Below are 19,396 nucleotides of genomic sequence, written 5' to 3'. Positions count from 1 at the left end.
TGTGTCCTCTTGTTCTGGTGCTCGTTGCCTGGGAGAAGAGACCAACCTCTGCCTATCTACAACCTCCCTTCAGGTAGCTGTAGACAGCAGTAAGGTCTCCTCTGAGCCTCCTCCTCTCCAGGCTAAGCAACCCCAGCTCCCTCAGTCTCTCCTCATAGGGCTTGTGTTCCAAACCCCTCACCAACTTTGTTGCTCTTCTCTGGACTCGTTCCAGCAAGTCAGCATCCTTCCTAAACTGAGGGGCCCAGAACTGGACACAGTACTCGAGGTGCGGCCTAACCAGTGCAGTGTACAGGGGCACAATGACCTCCCTGCTCCTGATGCAGGCCAGGATGCCATTGGCCCTCTTGGCTGCCTGGGCACACTGCAGGCTCACGTTCAATCTACCGTTGACCAGTACCCCCAGGTCCCTCTCAGCCTGACTGCTCTCCAGCCACTCTGACCCCAGCCTGTAGCTCTGCATGGGGTTGTTGTGGCCAACTATTACAGATACAGGTAGTATTACAGATTTTGGTCAAACTACTAATAACATGCGAGGTTGCTGATGCAGGTGTTCGTCCTGTTATTCCCAGATAACGCTCTATGTTTATAGCTACCAGTACCTTGCTTTAGTTACATGCTGCAGGCACAGCACTGTTTTGCTAAACTGCTAGCTACTTCTGCACTTATGCTGTAGTGCAGCATGTCTAACAGACAGATGTAACCCATACAAGGCACAACGCTTAAGTTGAGCTAATTAGAACATTCTAACAGAGCTGGCATAATACATGGTCAAAGATAACAGACATTGTAAAGAAGAACTTAGATCTTAATAGTTCCGATCTTTACCTTTCACTCTTCTTATTGACAGAGAAGACTTGATTATGCCTGAACACATTGCACATAGAGATTAAGACACAAATCCAATCCTTAGCACTGTCTTTTACAATCTGCTTTAGGGGTATGTTGCATCTTTATTTTCTCTAGCAAAAATCATAAATTGTTTAATGGAAGCAATGGCCCAATATAAAATTGCACATAATAATGCATTTTTGCTCATCCTAATAATACTGATCTTTTGATGCTTTGTTTTTGCTAAGGAAAGGTGCATATAGAATGACAATTTGAAAGCACAATATTCTTTAACCAATCATCTTTTTTTTCCTGACATTCCTAAATTTCCTTTTTTTTTAATTGGGTATTAATTTGTTTGTTTTTGTTTTTAACCTACAAAGAAAATGTATGTTGTGTTATAATTAATTTTCACGGTCACTTTAACTATTTAAAATTATGGCAAACTGGTGAGATAACATATAATTCCATATGAACATTTTCTGTAATCACACAACAATCAATCATAATATTCAGACCTAATTCAGATGGTTTTGTGGTACATTCTTCTGACTGATGCTTTTGATCTCAGATTATCATAACAGTCATTGTGATTGATGTTCGACTTCATGGGGAATGCTGTTTTTTCATATTCTTGATTCTTCTGCCATTGTTTATTACGATGATTGCAGTTGAAATGGGTTAGTTATTTCTTGTTGGTATCACTAAAAAACCTTAGCTATAAAATTATACATCGTCTTTTTTCTTTTCTTGTTTGATTTTTTCTTGATATATTTTTTAAACTATTTAAAAAATTTCCTTATTTTTATATTGTTATTTTATTTTTTCATTTGTATTTTAATTTTTTATTATACTAAATTTTTAAAAAATGATATTTCAAAATTTTTTTGAATGTTTATTTAATCTAATTTTTATTTTCTTTTTTATTTAAAATTATTTAATTTTTTCTATTTTAATCAATTTTTTAAAAATTCAAATTTTTTTGTGGTTTAATATATTTTAATTTTTTCATGTTATCTTATTTTTATTTTTTAATCTAATTTTAATTTTAAATTTTTATTATTTTTCCATTATTTTTAATTGTTTTCTTTTTATAATTTTTTATTTTAATTTTTAATGTTATTTATTATATTTTATCTAGTCAATGTCTAAGAAGGAAATAGAAAGATGTTACATTAGCTAAGGAATACCTTTAAAAATGAATACCTATTTACTACAAACCTTAACTGTATTACATGGAGCTCCTTTGAAATGCCAAGGCACATAACTAAGAAGGTTCGAACCAAAAGAAAAACTTAAAATATGAACTCATAACTAAGTACTTATACCTTACTACAATTATTATGTACTAATTACCTGTAAGTACCAAATACTTACTATTTATTATGCTTACTAGGAAAACTTAGCAAAACTCTAAATAACAAATCTCTGAAAGACATTACAATCAGAAATAGTGAAACCAGCACTGTTGCTTTAAATCAGAACAGAGCTTTGGTAGACTAGAGTCTTACCAGAAAAGGGGGGTGGCTAGCAAGGGATGCCCTAATTGCAATTGTGTCTGCAGTAAGGTCTTAACCATTTGCAGCCTATCTTGTCTGAGCGACCACTGCTCCACCCATACTGGATTATCTGTTTTCCATTTTAATTTGAGGGTTGGTTGCTGACTAGTAGCCACTACAGAAAAGGATCGGTAACAGAGTTTTGCTACTAGCTAACTTAAGGCATCTCAGCCCAATAGAGCAACTGGAAGGGTTAACACGTACAGTCTTACAGTGATTGATTTGCTGTCTTTAAAAGCTAATTGCACTGGCTCCTTGCTGATCCAGGTTGTTTGGATATCTTTTAAACCCATGACTCCAGAGTTTGCCATGAGCAATGGCTAGTGACCATTCTATTTATGACAAGGTATAATAGTGACATCGTCTCCAGTATACACAATCATTGAAAGTTGTATAGTTTGGCCACAAGGGTGTCTGATAGTTACAATCTGTTCTCATTTTCCCTTTTGGATTTCTAGGGCCAATGAAATATTAGGCATATTGGTGGAACCTGAGCCTTCTTGCCCTCAGATCCTGTTAGAAGTTTTAGGCACTCGGGACTCAAATGGTATTAGCTGAGCAATTTTTGTCCCAACAGGAATGCTAACAGGAGTGGTAATGGTATAGAGCATACTTTTTGTAACCCAGTCATAATCAGAATCTATTAAACTGGGAGCTATAAAGATGCCCTGTCTACAGGTAGACGATCTGCCAATTAACAGAGCACAGCGTCTGTGACCCAGATGACCGTGCTGATTGGACTCGACATTTGTGGACTCAAGAGCGACATCCACTGCTGTTGCCAGGTCCGCACCGTGCTGCCAGAGGTGGCTGCAGGGGAGGGCGGTCCAAGCACCCTGGTTTGGTGTCGTCGCACGGGGTGTACTCGCGCTGCAGGAACAGTTTCCCTGCCTATGACAATCTGGAGTAAAATGATTAGGTCTGTGACAGTGAGCACAGCACTTTGGAGTCTGTCCAGCAGTCGGGCAATTTGATTTAAGGGACCTAGGTTTTCCAGAAGTACGATGTTTTCCACCCAGATTGTTTCCCTTTTGCAGTGGTGTTGAGGAATGGCTTGCAAAGACATGGTTCTATGGAACAACGGTTTGAACAGAGTATGTAGGCCAGACTCTATCTTGTTGTTTACTGCTCACAGTAAGCTAGTGTGTTGATGCAGCCAGGCCGCCATGACCTTGTAGCTGTGCTTGCAGCTGCCTGCAAAGGATAACAGGACACCAAAGCAAGGTCACTGCGCCCTTACAGGTGATAACAAGTAAAGAAGAATGTAAAACAGAATTCTTGTGATTATCTCATCAGGATGAGAAAGCAGGATGTTTAACCGCAGAAGGTGGGGGCCGGCAGCTAGGCTACTGTATATAAGAAGTGTCTGATGCTCAATAAAGTTGGATTTCGTGGATCATATTGATCGTTGGTGACCCCTTCTTGCGACACAGTGGTCGTACTGGTGTTTTCACAACTGCTTGTACAGCCATGGCTAGATATGCTGTTGTTTGTTGGTGCATCATTTGTTCTGCCACATCCAGCAGTTGTGAGGTAGTGGTACCTGTTGGTAAAATGCTCAGAACCTGTTTAGTTTTGTCAATAGCATTGTCAAATGCCAGAATATCCAGCATTTCTACCTTCATATTGTGAGTCAAATCTGAATTAGCATTTAATGCCGTATGTAAGCTATCGACAAAGGAACCAAACGGTCCTGTTTGATCCTGACGATAAATGCAGGATCAGATTTATTGTCCTGGATTCTTGAATTGATCAATTCAGAAAAATAAGGCTACTAATGCTTGATAAGTTTGGTGACAACTGTAAGAGTCTAAATTCCTTGTATGACTCAACAAAGATAAAATCACTTGCTGCTTGCCCAGACAATATGTTGTGGGGCAGAGCAAAGACCAATCCTGGATGCAAATCACCTTGTGATTGCATCGTGATAACAATGGACTGCGGCTGGCCCAAGGACCCAGCCATCACGCCTTCAGGACAAGATCATTTCCAGGAAGGGAGGGTGGTGAGACAATGGACTCACCACCTGTTTCTGGATGTGTAATGGGTGTGTGGGCAGGTTAAATGGAGAAGGGGAAGGCGGAGGCCCTCCCCACCCCCTCCATCTAGACCCCTGCCTAAACACACAGGATTACACAAAAAGACTTCCTGGGGAACGATATCTGGATACTTATGATTTCCTGGCTCCTGAATTCCTGAGGGACAATGCTTGGACACATACCTAAGGACTAAAAACTGTATAAAAGACTTGACCACTACTGGCTCAGTAGGAAGAAAAAACGCAGAGGAAGAAAAACACGGAGGAAGAAAAACGCAGAAGAAGAAAAACGCTGAAGGAGGACCATGCTGCTGAGAAGGAAGGAAGCAGACTGAACCCTCTCTCTGTGTCCTAAGTCCCGCTTGCTGCCACTCATGGAGCTGACCCACGCTGCCCAGAGGGACCTCATCTATTCTCCAGCCAATGCCTCAGCACCTTTTCTCTACAGACCCAGGCTGCCCAGAGGGATCACATCACATCTCCAGCCAAAGCCTCAGCACCCTTTCTCTCCTCCACAGACTCAAACTGTCTTGGGGTGGGTGAGGGGTGTGGTAATATGATTCCTTTCCTCTTCTCTCTCTATCTTCTCCCTCTCCCCTTCTTATTTCCATTTTCTCTATGTAATAAATAGTCTAGCTGTTGATATTTTGGCCTCGTTTGTGCCTATTAATTTCACAACATGGGAATATTCAAAAGAACTAGTCTCTTTCCCTCTCCGGACCGAGACAACGACGGAGATTGGAATCAATACAGCTGATCAGTATGATCTGGTATTGTTCCTTTATTGCTTCAGTGTTGTTCAATTATAATGCAAGCATAGTACAGAGCAGACAGTAGAGCTGACAGGCTAGTAAGAAGTATGTAGAAGAAGTGCATAGTAAGAAAACCTTTACAACTTATATAAACTCGGAGGGCATTGCTGGCATGGCTTCATTGGTCCCTCACAAGTGACCACACACTGTATTACTATTGATTATTGGTTAAACTAGTAATAACACACAAGGTTGTTGATGCACGTGTGCGTCCTGTTATTCCAAGATAACTCTCTGTGTTTATAGCTGCCAGTGCCCTGCTTTGGTTACACGGTGCAGGCACAGCACTATTCTGCTATACTGCTAGCTGTTTCCGCACCCATGCTGGACACGGCCTACCACCATGTCAGGCTCTAGGCCTACACTGCCAGATTGCTCACACTGCTTATTGCAATCATTACCACTGTGGTGGGTTGAGAGAGAAGGCAGTTTCCCCTCCCCCACTAACTAGGAATAGCCACAACTAACTAAGTCGGTGAAGCTAAAGGGAATGCTGTATTTACAAAAGCAATTTGGAACACAGGGAATTTATGTACACAAATATACAAAATTTACACTATATACGCTATATACTATATTCTTCTCCACCCTAGGAGAAGAACAGCCCTGCAGGTCATCTTCCTCTCCATCTATCACATCTTCCTGAACCTTTTGTCCCCATAATCCTGCTTTCACTCTCCAAAGGACCTCTTTAAGCTGAGAAGCACCACTGCCAGCTGCTGTCCCAGCTGCATCTCCATCCTGTGATGATCTCAATAACTCAGCTATATCCTTAAGACAAATCTTCTCTTCCTCCTCAGCAGGCCCTTTGCTAGCAGAGGTTCCCTCACCAGGATCAGTGTCTGTCTCTTCTCCCCCATTAGCTCCTGGATCAGCTTTGGCCTTTCCACTTCTAGTTTTTAAAACTGCTACTTGCTTAACTGGAGCTGTATTTGGATTTACAGCCACCTTAGTCGAAGCTGACAGGTCTTGAGTCAGATCAGCTGCTGTGGGGGCTCCTTCCAGTCCTGTCATGGAGGATGGAAGTGACCTGGCCTCGTTAATGATGGCTGAAGATGGGGGAGCCACCATGTTAGGAGTGGGAGCTGCCACCACCCCTGGCTGCTTGCCAGAATCAGCAACAGTAGCATTTAAAGCAGCCTTTCCGATAGACTTTTTAGCTTTATCCTTAACTGACACAGATTCTCCACTCTCCTCATCACTAGAAGTCTCTGGAGCAGACCCAGAGGCATGCTGCCACTTCTTGGATCTATGCCTAATAACGAAGCAGGGCCTGGACACCTTTCTCTCCCGGCGCAGAGCGTACAACAGATATACATTAATTATCACCAATAGCAGGATTACACACATCAAATAAATCAACTTTGGATCCCAGCCATCACTTAAAAGTACTCTTTCACCTACTGGAATCTTAAACTCCCTTATCTCAATTGGCAGAGTACTCGAAGTTATGTTTCCATATCTACTAAGCCTAAAAAAACCCAGACAGCGGTCACATAGAAGCTGGATCTTATACACAAACCATAAATAAACCTTCTGCACTAGATATCTACCGATGTGATCGAGAATTAAACCGATACAATACTTGTAGATCAATACTGAACATATTGAAAAGAGCAATTGTTTAAAAATCCAAAACACCTTCATTTTGCTTCTCTGACTCAGGCAAGCAATAAATCAAGTTAATTACTGGGCCCCACGTTGTGGTGCCAAAAAGAAATGTGGTGGGTTGAGACACAAGGCCCAGCTTTCCCTCCCCCTCTAAGAAGGAATAGCCACAACTAACTCAGTCGGTGAAGCAAAAGGGAATGCTGTATTTATAAAAGCAATTTGGAACTGTGATAGTTTGAGGCTGTGCCTTTAAGGACAAACACTGCTGGAACACACTGGCTAATGTTTTCGGTACTAGAACCAAAACATTCTGATATTCTAAACAAATTTAATTGGTTGGTAAACAAAAATGCAGCTTTAGATTGTGAAGCAGTTGGAAATTTTTTTTTTCCTCAGTTCAGTTCGGTTTGGGAGTTGGGGGGAGTTGGAGGTTTCAGCCTGTTCTCCCTGCCTGCTTCTTCTGCGAACTGCTGGAGTTGGCCTTCAGATAAGCAAACACTAATCCTGCATGGGCTTTTGAAGCTTGCTAACAACTCTTCTCCTTAGTAACTTGCCTTTCTCTCTCTCTAACCCCTTTTTGGGGAGAAAGGGAGGTAGGGGGGGAGAGAGGGGGTTCCAAGGAGGGGATCCCTCCCTCGGGGAGGGATTTTTGTTGTGTTATTTGTCTTTGCTGTGTATTTCTGTGTATATATTGTAAATACCTGTATATATTGTGTTATATATATAACCTGCTTTCCATATATGCTTGTAAATATATATAGCTTGCTCTTCGATTGGGTTAGCTGTGGTTTCTTACTCTGTGGAGGAGGGAGAGCTAAGCCCTCTCTCAACCTACCACAGGAACGCAGGGAATTTATGTACACAAATATACAAAATTTACAATATATACAGAAATATACAGCAAAGAAACAAAAACAGGAACAAGACCCCTGGCAGAGGGGGTTCCCCCCTGTACCCCCTTCACCCCGCTACCTCCCTTTTTCCCCAAAGAGCATTAGAAATGGAAAAGGGGAGTTAATGAGGCAGAGGCCTAGTACAGCAGGCTTAATGCTTATTAATGCTTATCTGTTATTTGGCCAGAAGCCCAGAAGCAGACAGCTGGAAGGGGTGAGCGAAAAGGAACTGAACTGCTGAAAGTTCCAGCTGCACTGAAACTTAAGATTGTACTCCCACCTATCTACCAATGAAATTCGTTTAGAATACCAATATTTACAAAAATATTCAGCCAGAGTGTCCCTTCCTTAAAGGCACAGCCTCGAACGGTCACAACCACAAATCCCCCTTTTTGTTTTTGTGAGCAATCTGGTCATGGGAGTTATTCCCATCCCATACAGCATAGATCAATCATCGCGTGCATTACTGAGAACAGCATTAACAGCACTGTCAGCTATAAGGCACAAAAGCACTTAAACAGACTAAGAGTAAATAATGGAAACAAGAGAAACATCAGCCTTTCCTTTCAAACCCACACACCCAGTCAGGTCTGAACACATTGTGTACAAAAATCAAGGCACAAATGGTTCACAAATACAGCAAGTTAATCCTCAGCATGATCTTCTGCAATCCACTCTAAAGGTATGTCACATCTTTACTTTTCCAAGATGGTTGAGAATCACAAGCTGTTTAGGGTTAGCATGACTCTCCTTAGTCCACGAAGATGAAGCTGGCCAAGCTCCTTTGCCACAGATAAGGGAAACTACTTACAGGCAAGCAGTGAGAGTGAAAAAGCTCCATTGGTGGGTTATAGATGACATTGAGTACTCATTATTTTAAAACTGAACTGACCACAATGATGCCTTTTTACTCATCCTAATAATACAAATCTCTTAAATGTTACACTGAATTCTGAGCTAGATGCTTCCTGTTGACATCTTGGATTATCGTTAGGGTTGTTGAGGTCAGTGCTAGGTGGGTTTGCTGCTTGTCATTTTCATGACAGTTGTGCCGTGTTTGTGCTGTCCTGTGGTGAGAGGGTTACAGCACTTTGCAGGGTTGATGTTTCTAGGGTTACAGCATTTCTAGGGTTACAGCATTTCTAGGGTTACCAAAAACTTTTTTTGCTATGGGTTATTCTCTCTTTTCCCCCTTTTTTTTTCTTTTTTCTTTTTTTTTTTTTAATTTCTCGTGTTCAGACTTGGTTTTGCTGTTGTTATTGTGTTGTTGGCTATGTGAAGGTTTCATGCTTGTTTGTTGCGTATGCTTTGTTGTTCATTATTGTATTTTAATTTTATTCTAATCTTGTTGTTATTTAGTTATGTTCATTAGTGTTAGTTAATTAAATTTGTTTACTATTTCAATTTTGTAACTGCTTATTTGAATCATGTTTTCTTGTTGCAGTTTGAGCTGGGTGCTCCCTGATGTGTTCACTTCCTGTGTCCAGAAGTCCAGCCCAGAGGGGTGGACACAGGAAATTGTGTGTATTTCCTACCATAATTCTTTGCACCACTATAAGATCCAGTGCGGGGTCTAGCACTCTCTCTTTTCTTCCTCCTCTGCCAGCCGGTAACTGGGGGAGATGTCTGCTGGCTTTGGGCCTGGCTAGGCCCAAGGCCACAGGGGGATGGGCAGTCTCAGACCTGGCCAGCTGAGACTAGCCCAGCAGAGGGAGGGGGAAGAAGGAGCCCTGGGGGTCTTGGGTGTACCCTCAGGTGGGAATGGGATGCCTCTGGGTTTGCTTTGGGATCTTTCTTTGTCACTGCGCTTTGGGTTTTCTGTAACATTCACCGCTTTGTATTTAAACTTTCATCACTTTTGCAATCCATTTATCTTGAGTGTTCATTCCTGCCCGTGGTGGGGAGAGGGGGCTGCCTCAACCCAGCACATTCTTGGTAGCAGATGATGGTTGTTTTGGGGAGGGGGTCTGCCTCTAACCCACCACATTCTTGGCGAGCCAGGCAGGAGAAAGTGCATTCTTTGTGTGCATTCTGCAGATCGGATTGCAAAAGATAAGAGAGTTTAAATTTAGTTCTGGGCGTCGTTCTGGTTCTCTGGCAGTTGGGGCTCAAAGTGTTGTTGTTGGGGCAACTGTGTGAGTTCTTGTGGATTGCAGAGGGACACCTGGTGCGTGGCCGGCGGCACGGAGCCCCTCCTGCTATTTCAAGCAGGGGTAGCTCTTAGCCATCGAAATTGGGGCATCGCTTGAGAATGCGGGACCTGCCCCTCCTCCACCTTTACTCTCTGCGGAGTGGCAGAAGCGGCGGGGGGTGAAGTGGGAGAGGGGGCAGTGGCGAGCAAATCAAAGTCAGGTCCGTTCTCGCTGCGGGGTAGGGCCAGCCGCGGCGGAGCGGGCGAGCCTGGCTCCCGATACCCAAGAAGGGCAAACAGGAATTCCAGTTCGAAAGCTGTTCTCAAGGGCCCTGGGGACGTGTTTATGGTTTTCGCTGGAGGAGCCGTTTGAATGCCCGAGGGGTGGAGGCGATTTTGATTCTGTACCGCGGCAGTAGAGGTGGCTGGAGCCCTGCTGTATGCTCGGGTTGCGGCAGCGGAGGGGCCGGGCCGTGCGCTCGGAGCGGCAACGGCGGCTTGGGCCGTCCACTCGGAGTGCGGCAGGGACCGGCCCTATTCTCTTCCCTGACTTTTTCAGATGAGTTCCGAAAATGGCGCCTAGCACCTGGCTCCACCTCCCTTCTTCTCAGTAGGTTGTGGAACAGTCCCTCCCTTTCCCGAGGTGGGGCTGTGTAGTTGGATGCTGCCACATCTGCGGTATGCAAACGCTCAGTGGGGGGGTGGTGTACCTGTGGCATGCATCTGTGTAGCCTTGGGCCGCGGCTGAAAGCGGTCAGCACTGGGTTTGGGATAGGTCTGTGCAGTGTTGAGAGAGAGACTCAGCGTGCTATTCTCCTGGAGGGGTGGAGAAGCAGTTAGAGCCTGATTGTTCTGACTGGCTAGCCCCAGGGGTGGAAATATGCCGCTGAGTAAATACAGATGGGAATAAAAGTTTGGTTGAGAAGTTGTGAGGTGACCAGGATGTCCAACGGATCCATGAAGACCTTGCACTGCAGAAGAGTGAACTCTGAATCGTGGGAGGTTCCATTAGATGAGAGGAGAAGAACTGGAATGGCCTGACACTCGAGCTTGAATGAGAGACTGTTTGAGTGGATGCCCAGATGGAGAGATGGACTTCGCCAGACATGTCATCAGAAGATTTTTGATTTGATGATGTGTTTAGGTAGAAGGGAGCTAGGCCCAAGGCCACGGGGGGATGGGCAGTCTCAGACCTGGCCAGCTGAGACTAGCCCAGCAGAGGGAGGGGGAAGAAGGAGCCCTGGGGGTCATGGGTGTACCCTCAGGTGGGAATGGGATGCCTCTGGGTTTGCTTTGGGATCTTTCTTTGTCACTGCGCTTTGGGTTTTCTGTAACATTCACTGCTTTCTATTTAAGCTTTCATCACTTTTGCAATCCGTTTGTCTTGAGTGTTCATTCCTGCCCGTGGTGGGGAGAGGGGGCTGCCTCAACCCAGCACATTTCTGCATTGAATTTTCTATATTATTTGTTATGTTTTATTTATTTTGTTGTTATCATTATTATTATTTTTGTTTATACTTTTTTACTATATACGTTTGTCCATTTTTAAACTTCACTATATATTTTGTTGTCAACTTTACTATATGCATATTTTTTGTTAATTTTTCTTTATCTATTTTTGTTAATTTTTCTTTATTTTTTGTTAATTTCTCTTTAATTTTTGTTAATTTTTCTTTACTTATTTTTCAATTTTTTAAAAATATTTTTTATTTTTTATATTTCTATTTTGTATTCTACTTAATCATACCTATCTGAACAATCCTTATCTATGTTTTCTAATAATCCTTATGGTTAACTATATTTCTTGTGTTAGTAATCCTTACATGTCTATTAATAACTCTTAGTTTTGTTAGTAATTCTTATGTGTTTTGTTAATAATTCTTATTTTTCTTTGTTGTGTTTTCAGTAATAGTAATCCTTATTTTATAACTACTATGAGCACAAAGAGTACATCTAAAGGGACTTACATTCTATAACATCCTTATATCAACTTCTTAACTTACGCTACTACCAAAAATCCTTAAAACTTCAATATCTAAAAGGACAATAAAAGGAATGGTGGGCTAACTAAGGAATACTTCTTAAAATGAATAACCATTTAACACACTATTCATCTATGTTCTATGTTCTATGGAGATCTCCTAAAATGCCATGGCACACAGAAAAGAACTATAAAAGAAAAAAAAAAAACATAAACCAAAGGAAAATCTTTGGGAGACCTAAGGTCATTACCTTGATGTCTAATGCATCAGCCTAAATTAGCCAAGCGGCAATCTGCGCAGGCATAAAAAAGAAAAATGGATTTGAACCAACTAATACTATAACTGCACTCAAGTGGCAGAGGTATGAGCTGCTTCTGGCAATTCCTCCTTCCATGGTCGAATCTACTTGCTGGGGATCCACTGGCTGCCACCATGGTGTTTTCCTTTTTTAGGTGGTTTTGGCACTAAGTTTGTGACTGCCTGTACAGCTGTGGCTAAATAGCTAGCTGTGTGCTGGTGCATCATTCATTCTGCTGCATCCAGCACCTCTTGGCACAGTGCTTAGAACCTGTTTAGTTTTGTCGTTAGCATTGTCAAATGCCAGAATGTCCATCATTTTAGCCTTCATGTCAGCACTCAAATCTGGATTAGAGTTTACTGCTGTGTGCAACCTATCCACAAAGGAACCAAACGACTCTGTGGGACCCTGTCAAATGGAGAAGAACATAGGGCCAGACTTATCGTCCTGGATTTTCCACCAAGCTCTGATCGCTGAGTCCTGACTTAACTGTAGGACCTGATCAGGGAGTCGTATTTACTGATCTGTTCTAATGAAGTCTCCTGTCCCAATGAGTTGATTAACACCGTGTAAGGGGTCTGCTGGCTGCCGGGGCATGGCTTCCACGGCAGTGCAGGCAGTTTGCCACTTATCAAGAAATTGTAAGCGTTGATGTGGTGTTAATAAGGTGTTTGCCAACATACGTGTGTCGAAAGGCGTTAACAAGTGTGTTGAAAACAATTGATCGATTATGGCAAAGGTGTAGCCTGACTTTAGCCCATAGGTAGTTATAGCCTGCCTAGCTTCTTTTAACAGTTTCCAATCCAGAGCTTGCCATACCCTGTCTTGACCTTGCAGTGCTACAGGATATGCACATACCGGGAAATCTACAATTAATCCCTCTGTAGCTGCATTTTGCACAATAGCTCTCCACTGACCCAATATTGGGTCGATTCCCGATCCTCCCACCTCCCCATCCCGTACATTATTGTCCCGTAGTAATACGAGCTGGTTTTTGGTCGCAACAGTGTCGTCTCCCGATAACAACAGAGGTGTATGAGGTGAGAAGGGTACAATGGCCAAAGGCGCTGGGGCGGCGGTTGCTGGAGGAGCCATTGCTGGAGCGACTGTTGCTAGGGCTGCTGGGGCCGGCGAGGTCGCTGCTGCTGTGACCACTACTGGGGCGAGGACGGCCGTCAGGGCTGCTGAGGTGGGGACCACCGACGCCACCGGTGCTGCCGCCATGGCTGGTGCTGGTGTCTGTGGTGCGCTGGTCTGGGTCGTGTCAGTCGGGACCACTGGGACCACTGGGGCCGGGGCCGCCGGGACCGCCGAGACTGCAGGGGCAGCCAAGACCGTGGGAGCAGCCAGAACTGCGGGGGCAGCCAGGCCTGCCAGGGCCGCTAGGGCCGGGGCTGGGCGGGGCGCGGTTGCAGTCGCAGCAGCGCCATAGCCGCAAGCCTCCAAGCGGTCCATCCTGTCGAAAAGGAGCTGTGGAATAACGCTGATGCTGTTTGGCTTCCTGGTATCAGTGCGTTTGTCTTCTGAATACGAGCTGTTGCTGGCAGTATTGGAGGAAGACGACGATGATGGGGATTGAGCATGCCGAGCCACGGATTTCGCTGTCTTTGTATTGCTTTTCCACTGCTTGGGATGGACAGCAGGTGTGGCGTCTGCTAAACGTGATGCGTGCACCAAGATGGCGGACGTGGCGTCTTCTTTTTGTAATTCTAAATGCGTAGTGACCGCCATCCTGTCTGTGGGCATTTCCTCGGTCAGGTCAGAATTTGCCTCTGTCGGCTCGGAATTTGCCTCTGTCGCTAGTAACGCAGATTTTTCCTTGCAAACGGATGGTAATAAAGATGTCGCAATTCGTGCAGGAGAAGGGATAGCTAGTGATTTAGCTTGTAATTGTGGCGAGGAGGCTGACGCGATAGCGGACGGTGTAGGGTGGGGGGCAGGGTGCGGAGCGTTCCGTGTCTCCCTTTTTCATGCCAGTTTCAACTAACGCCGCTGCAGCCGAATCGAGAGCAGATTTTTCTGCTTTCAGCGATTGCAGTGTGTCTGTAACAGTTCACCACAAGGTGCCATAGCGAAAAACCCTTTTCGAGCCCTGAGACACCTCATCCCACAGTCGGGTTCCAATTTTGTCCCATGCTTCGGAAGTAAAAGCTTCATTTACTGTGGGAATTAGACTTTGCTAAGTGCCATCCCCCATGTCCTCTTCTGGCCGCTCGTTGGATCCTGGCGAGATTCACTTCCTTTTTGAGTGCGCACTGCTAATTTTTCAGCACTGGGGCAGTGCTGTTCGACTGGCTTTCCGTATCACTTGGAGCATACCTTTTTATGCTGAGTCGTGCAGCATCGTAGGCCGAGGATCCCAATTCACACATTTGGGCGCCAGATTTGGTGATGACGGAGATTGGAATCAATACAGCTGATCAGTATGATCTAGTATTGTTCCTTTATTGCTTCAGTGTTGTTCGATTATAATGCAGACAGTAGAGCTGACAGGCTAGTAAGAAGTACGTAGAAGTGGTGCATAGTAAGAAAACCTTTACAACTTATATAAACTCGGAGGGCATTGCTGGCATGGCTTCATTGGTCCCTCACAAGTGACCACACACTGTATTACTATTGATTATTGGTTAAACTAGTAATAACACACAAGGTTGTTGATGCACGTGTGCGTCCTGTTATTCCAAGATAACTCTCTGTGTTTATAGCTGCCAGTGCCCTGCTTTGGTTACACGGTGCAGGCACAGCACTATTCTGCTATACTGCTAGCTGCTTCCGCACCCGTGCTGGACACGGCCTACCACCATGTCAGGCTCTAGGCCTACACTGCCAGATTGCTCACACTACTTATTGCAACCATTACCACAGATAAGCACCACGATTAATTAATAAAATAATTAATTGATTTATTAATAATAAATTTCTGCACCAAACATCAATAAATTTATCTACAATTTGTTAAGGTTCGGGTATCTGGTGGGGAATTACTTACACAAAACGCTGGTAATACTAACGATGTGAACACTTTAGATAGAGGAAGGATTTGATCTAAAGTAACTACACTCCTGATATCAAACTCAAAGTTGAAGGGAGAGCAAGGAGACGCAATTCCTGATTCGATAACAAGGTGGGTCTCCTTTGCTCCCTGGTGGAGCAAAGGCAGAGAGAGAGAAGGAAATTAATGTCCAATATGCTTTTATGAAGTCAATAATCGGAATCACTTACGAAGCAATATTCAGTCCGGAAATTCTGATCAGTCCACGACATGGTGTCGAGAGCAGCAGTCAGGAAAGTTTATAATCCAGAATTCTGTTCTCGGTATAATTTTGTAAAGCCAAGGAAAAGTAAAAATAGGATCCAAGCACATTATCCAACACTGAAAGTAAAGCTGGAGTACACGTGGTAAATGTCGGAGGGGGGATGGGCGAGTAGCACGCAGCTCGCAGGCAGGAGATGGGCTGGAACGAAAAGGAAAAAAGGGCCAGGTTACCAAAGAACCCCTCTATACGCGGTGATCTTGAAGGTCTCTTCCAACCTGGTTTATTCTATGTATTCTATGTATATTCTATGTATTTAACTGCTTTTTGAAATAAAACTGACCACTGGCAGAAAAGTGATTTGAAACTTAGCCAATCACCTTCTGGGCATCAGCACAACGGTGACTGGTCAGGATACCTGCCAAACAGGCTTGGCTGACCTTTTACTTGTACATGTTTTCTTTTGTTTATCTCCCCCAGCTTCTTAGGGCTCTTACTGAAACCTGTTTGGGACTAATCATGCCCAACCAGGACAATTCTCGACCACTCTTTGATCAATAAATCCTGACTTAAGTGTAAAGCCTCATCAGGAAGTTGTATTTGCTGATCTGATCTAGCAAAAGTCTTGCCCCAACGAGTTGGTTAGCAGTGACACAGTGTAAAGAGTCTGCTGACTGCTGGGGCCTGGCTTCTGCGGCATTGCAAGTGATTTGTCATTTATCGAGAAGTTGCAAGTTCTGATGTGGTGTTATTTTCAACTCTCTGCTTTCTAACATGGGTTGAAGCTCAGATAGTATTGTCTTAGGATCTAACTTCCCCCCCCCCCCCCCCGAATCAGAATATCATCCATATAATGATAGATGAGGAAGTCACGACGTGTCTGTCTAAATGGGAACAAAGCCCATGCCACATACATTTAGCACAGGGTAGGAGAATTCTGATGGCCTTGAGGCAAGGTTACCCATTGATATTGTTGGGCAGGGTCTCCCTTGTTAATTGATGGCCTAGTAAATGCAAACTTTTTTGAATCCTCCAGATGTAGGTAAATTGTAAAGAAACAGTCCTTCGAATCAATAATAATCAGGTCCCAATTTGGGGGGATCATAGTAGGCATTGGGAGGCCAGGTTGTAAGGCACCCATCTCCTCCATGATCGAGTTGATTGCTCTCAGATCATGTAATAAACGCCATTTTCCAACATACGTGTGTCAAAGGGGGTTAACAAGCATGTTGAAAACAACTGATCGATTATAGCAGCTGTGTATCCTGACTTTAACCCATAGGTAGTTGTGGCTTGTTTAGCTTCTTTTAACATTTTCCAGTCTAGAGATTGCTATATTCGTTGTTGACCTTCTAATACCACAGGAAATGTATGTACAGGAGAATCTACAGATTCTCCATCTATTACTGCATTTCTCACAATACCTTTCCACCGGTGGAGCGGAATAGTTCCCCGTCCCTCCCGCCTCCCAATCCTTTACACTATCGTCCCTTTGGAATTTGATTGTAGCCTCTGTCGCAGTGATGTTCTCTGCTGATAATGCCTGGGATCTGAGAAGCAGGGGGGGTAGCACAGCTGGAGCCACTGGGGGGGCGCTGCTGGAGCTGTGGGGGCTGCTGCCATGGCTGCCGCCAGGGCCGCCACCATGGGGACGGCCGCTGGGGCCACTGCCGTGGCTACTGCTGTGGGGGCTGCCGCCAGGGCCACCACTACGGTCGGTGCTGCCGGTGTCAGTGGTGCGTCAGTTGGTGCCAACTTGGTCAGGGCTGTCAAGGCTGCCTCAGTTGGGGCTGCCGGGGCTCGTGGGAGGGGTGCAGTCATAAAAATGCTGTAACCGTGAGCCTCCAAGCACTCCATTTTTCCTAAGAGGAGCTGTAGAACAGAGTCGGCACTGTTTTGATGTCTTAACATTGGTGTTTTCGTCTTCCGAATCTGAGACGTCGCTGGCGGTATTAGAGTAAGATGTTGATGAACGGGATCGAATACGCTGAACCATGTTTTTTTCTCTGCTTGGTGTTGCGGTTTTTTCTCTGCTTGGTGCAAACGGCAGCAGTGGTGTCTGCTGAATGCGGTGTGTTCAGCAAGATGGCGGATATGGCATCTTCTTGCAGTGAGTGTTCATGCTTTCCGACCTCCATTTTGTTTTTGCGCGTCTTTTCAGTCTGATCAGGATTCACCTCTGTCACTACTGACATAGCAGCAGGAGATTTTTTCATGGAAAAGAATGATAATAAGAGAGCTGTGATTCGTGTAGAAGGAGGGATAGCAGGTAATTGAAATTGTGACGAGGATGCTGACAGAATGGCACATGATGTGCAGGGAGAGGGGAGAGGAGAGGGTGGGGGGCAGAGGGTGCGGAGCCTTCCGAATCTCCTTTTTTTGTCTCGGTTAGAACAAATGCCACAGCAGCTGAATCGAGAGTAGACTTTTCTGCTTTTATAGATTGCAGTGTATGTGACAATGTGCCACAAGGTGCTATAGCGAAAAGCTTCTTATTGAGCTGTTAAGTGCCTCATCCCACAGCTGGGCTCCACTTTTGTCCCATGCTTCAGAAGTGAAAGCTTCTTTTGCTGTGGAGATAAAATCATGATTCCGGGCCCAGGCTAATAGCCCTTTTAAAATCCCATAATCATAAATAATACCTCTCATGGAGAGGATAGTTTGGAGGGTGTTTAGCACAGCCTCTTCTTTTTCCCGGAGTGCTTCCCCATATCCTCCCCAGCTGCTTCACCGGGCCCTGGTGAGATTCACTTCCTTTTCTGAGCGCGCGCTGCTTATTTTTTCAGCACCGGTGTGGCAATGCCAGCGACGAGCAGTGTGAGCAATCTGGCAGTGCAGGCCTAGAGCCTGACATGGTGGTAGGCCATGCTCAGCATAAGTGCAGAAACAGCTAGCAGTGTAGCAAAACAGTGCTGTGCCTGCAGCATGTAACTAAAGCAGGACACTGGTAGCTATAAACACAGAAAGTTATCTTGGGACAATAGGACATGCACCTGCATCAACAAACCTCACGTGTCATCAGCAGTTGGACCAATAATCGATAATAGTGCAATGTGTGGTCACTCGTAGGGAACCAATGAGGTCATGCCAACAAGGCAATCCGAGTTTATATAAGTTGTAGAAGTTCCCTTGCTACACACTTCTGCTTTTATGCTTTTACTTTACTGTGCTATACTCGCACCATAGGCCTGCAATACTGGAACAATAAAGGGACAATACTCGATCATATTGGTCAGCTGTATTGACCTCAATCTCCATCGTCTATAAGTGGCACCCGAATATACCTGGATTCTCGGGATCCTCGGCCTACGATGCTGCCCGACTCAGCATAAAGAGGTACGTCCGAGTGATATGGAAAGCCAGTCAAAAAGCACTGCCCTGGTGCTGACAAATAAGCAGCGCGTGCTCAGAAAAGGAAGTGAATCTCACCTTGGATCCGGTGAGCGACCAGGGAGAGGCATGGGGTAGCACTCCGCGAAATAGAAGAGGCTGTGCTAAATGCCCTCCAAACTATCCTCTCCGTGAGAGGTGTTACTGGCGATTCTGGGATCTTAAAAGGGCTATTAGCCTGGGCCCAGAATCATCCCCACAGCAACTAAGCTTTTACTTCCAAAGCACAGGACAAAATTGCAGACCAGCTGTGGGATGAGGTGCTAAATACTTAAAAAGAAGCTTTTCGCAATAGTACCGTGTGGCAGACCATCACATACATTGCAATCGATAAAAGCAGAGCAGTCTACTCCCGATTCAGCTGCTGCGGCATTTGTTTCTGAGACGAACAAGGGAGACTCGGAAGGCACCCCTCGCCCTCCGCCCCCCTCCTCTCTCCCTGCATATCATCTGCCGCTCCGTCAGCATCCTCCTCACAATTTCAATTGCCCGCTATTCCTCCCTCTACATGAATCGCTCCCTCATGTATGTCAATAGAAGCGAATCCAGATCGAACTGATAAGGTGCACGAAATCAAAATGGAGGTCGCTACACATT

This window comes from Dryobates pubescens (assembly GCF_014839835.1).
Source record: "Dryobates pubescens isolate bDryPub1 chromosome W unlocalized genomic scaffold, bDryPub1.pri SUPER_W_unloc_1, whole genome shotgun sequence".
NCBI classification, from domain to species: domain Eukaryota; kingdom Metazoa; phylum Chordata; class Aves; order Piciformes; family Picidae; genus Dryobates; species Dryobates pubescens.
This window is presented reverse-complemented; position numbering follows the sequence as displayed.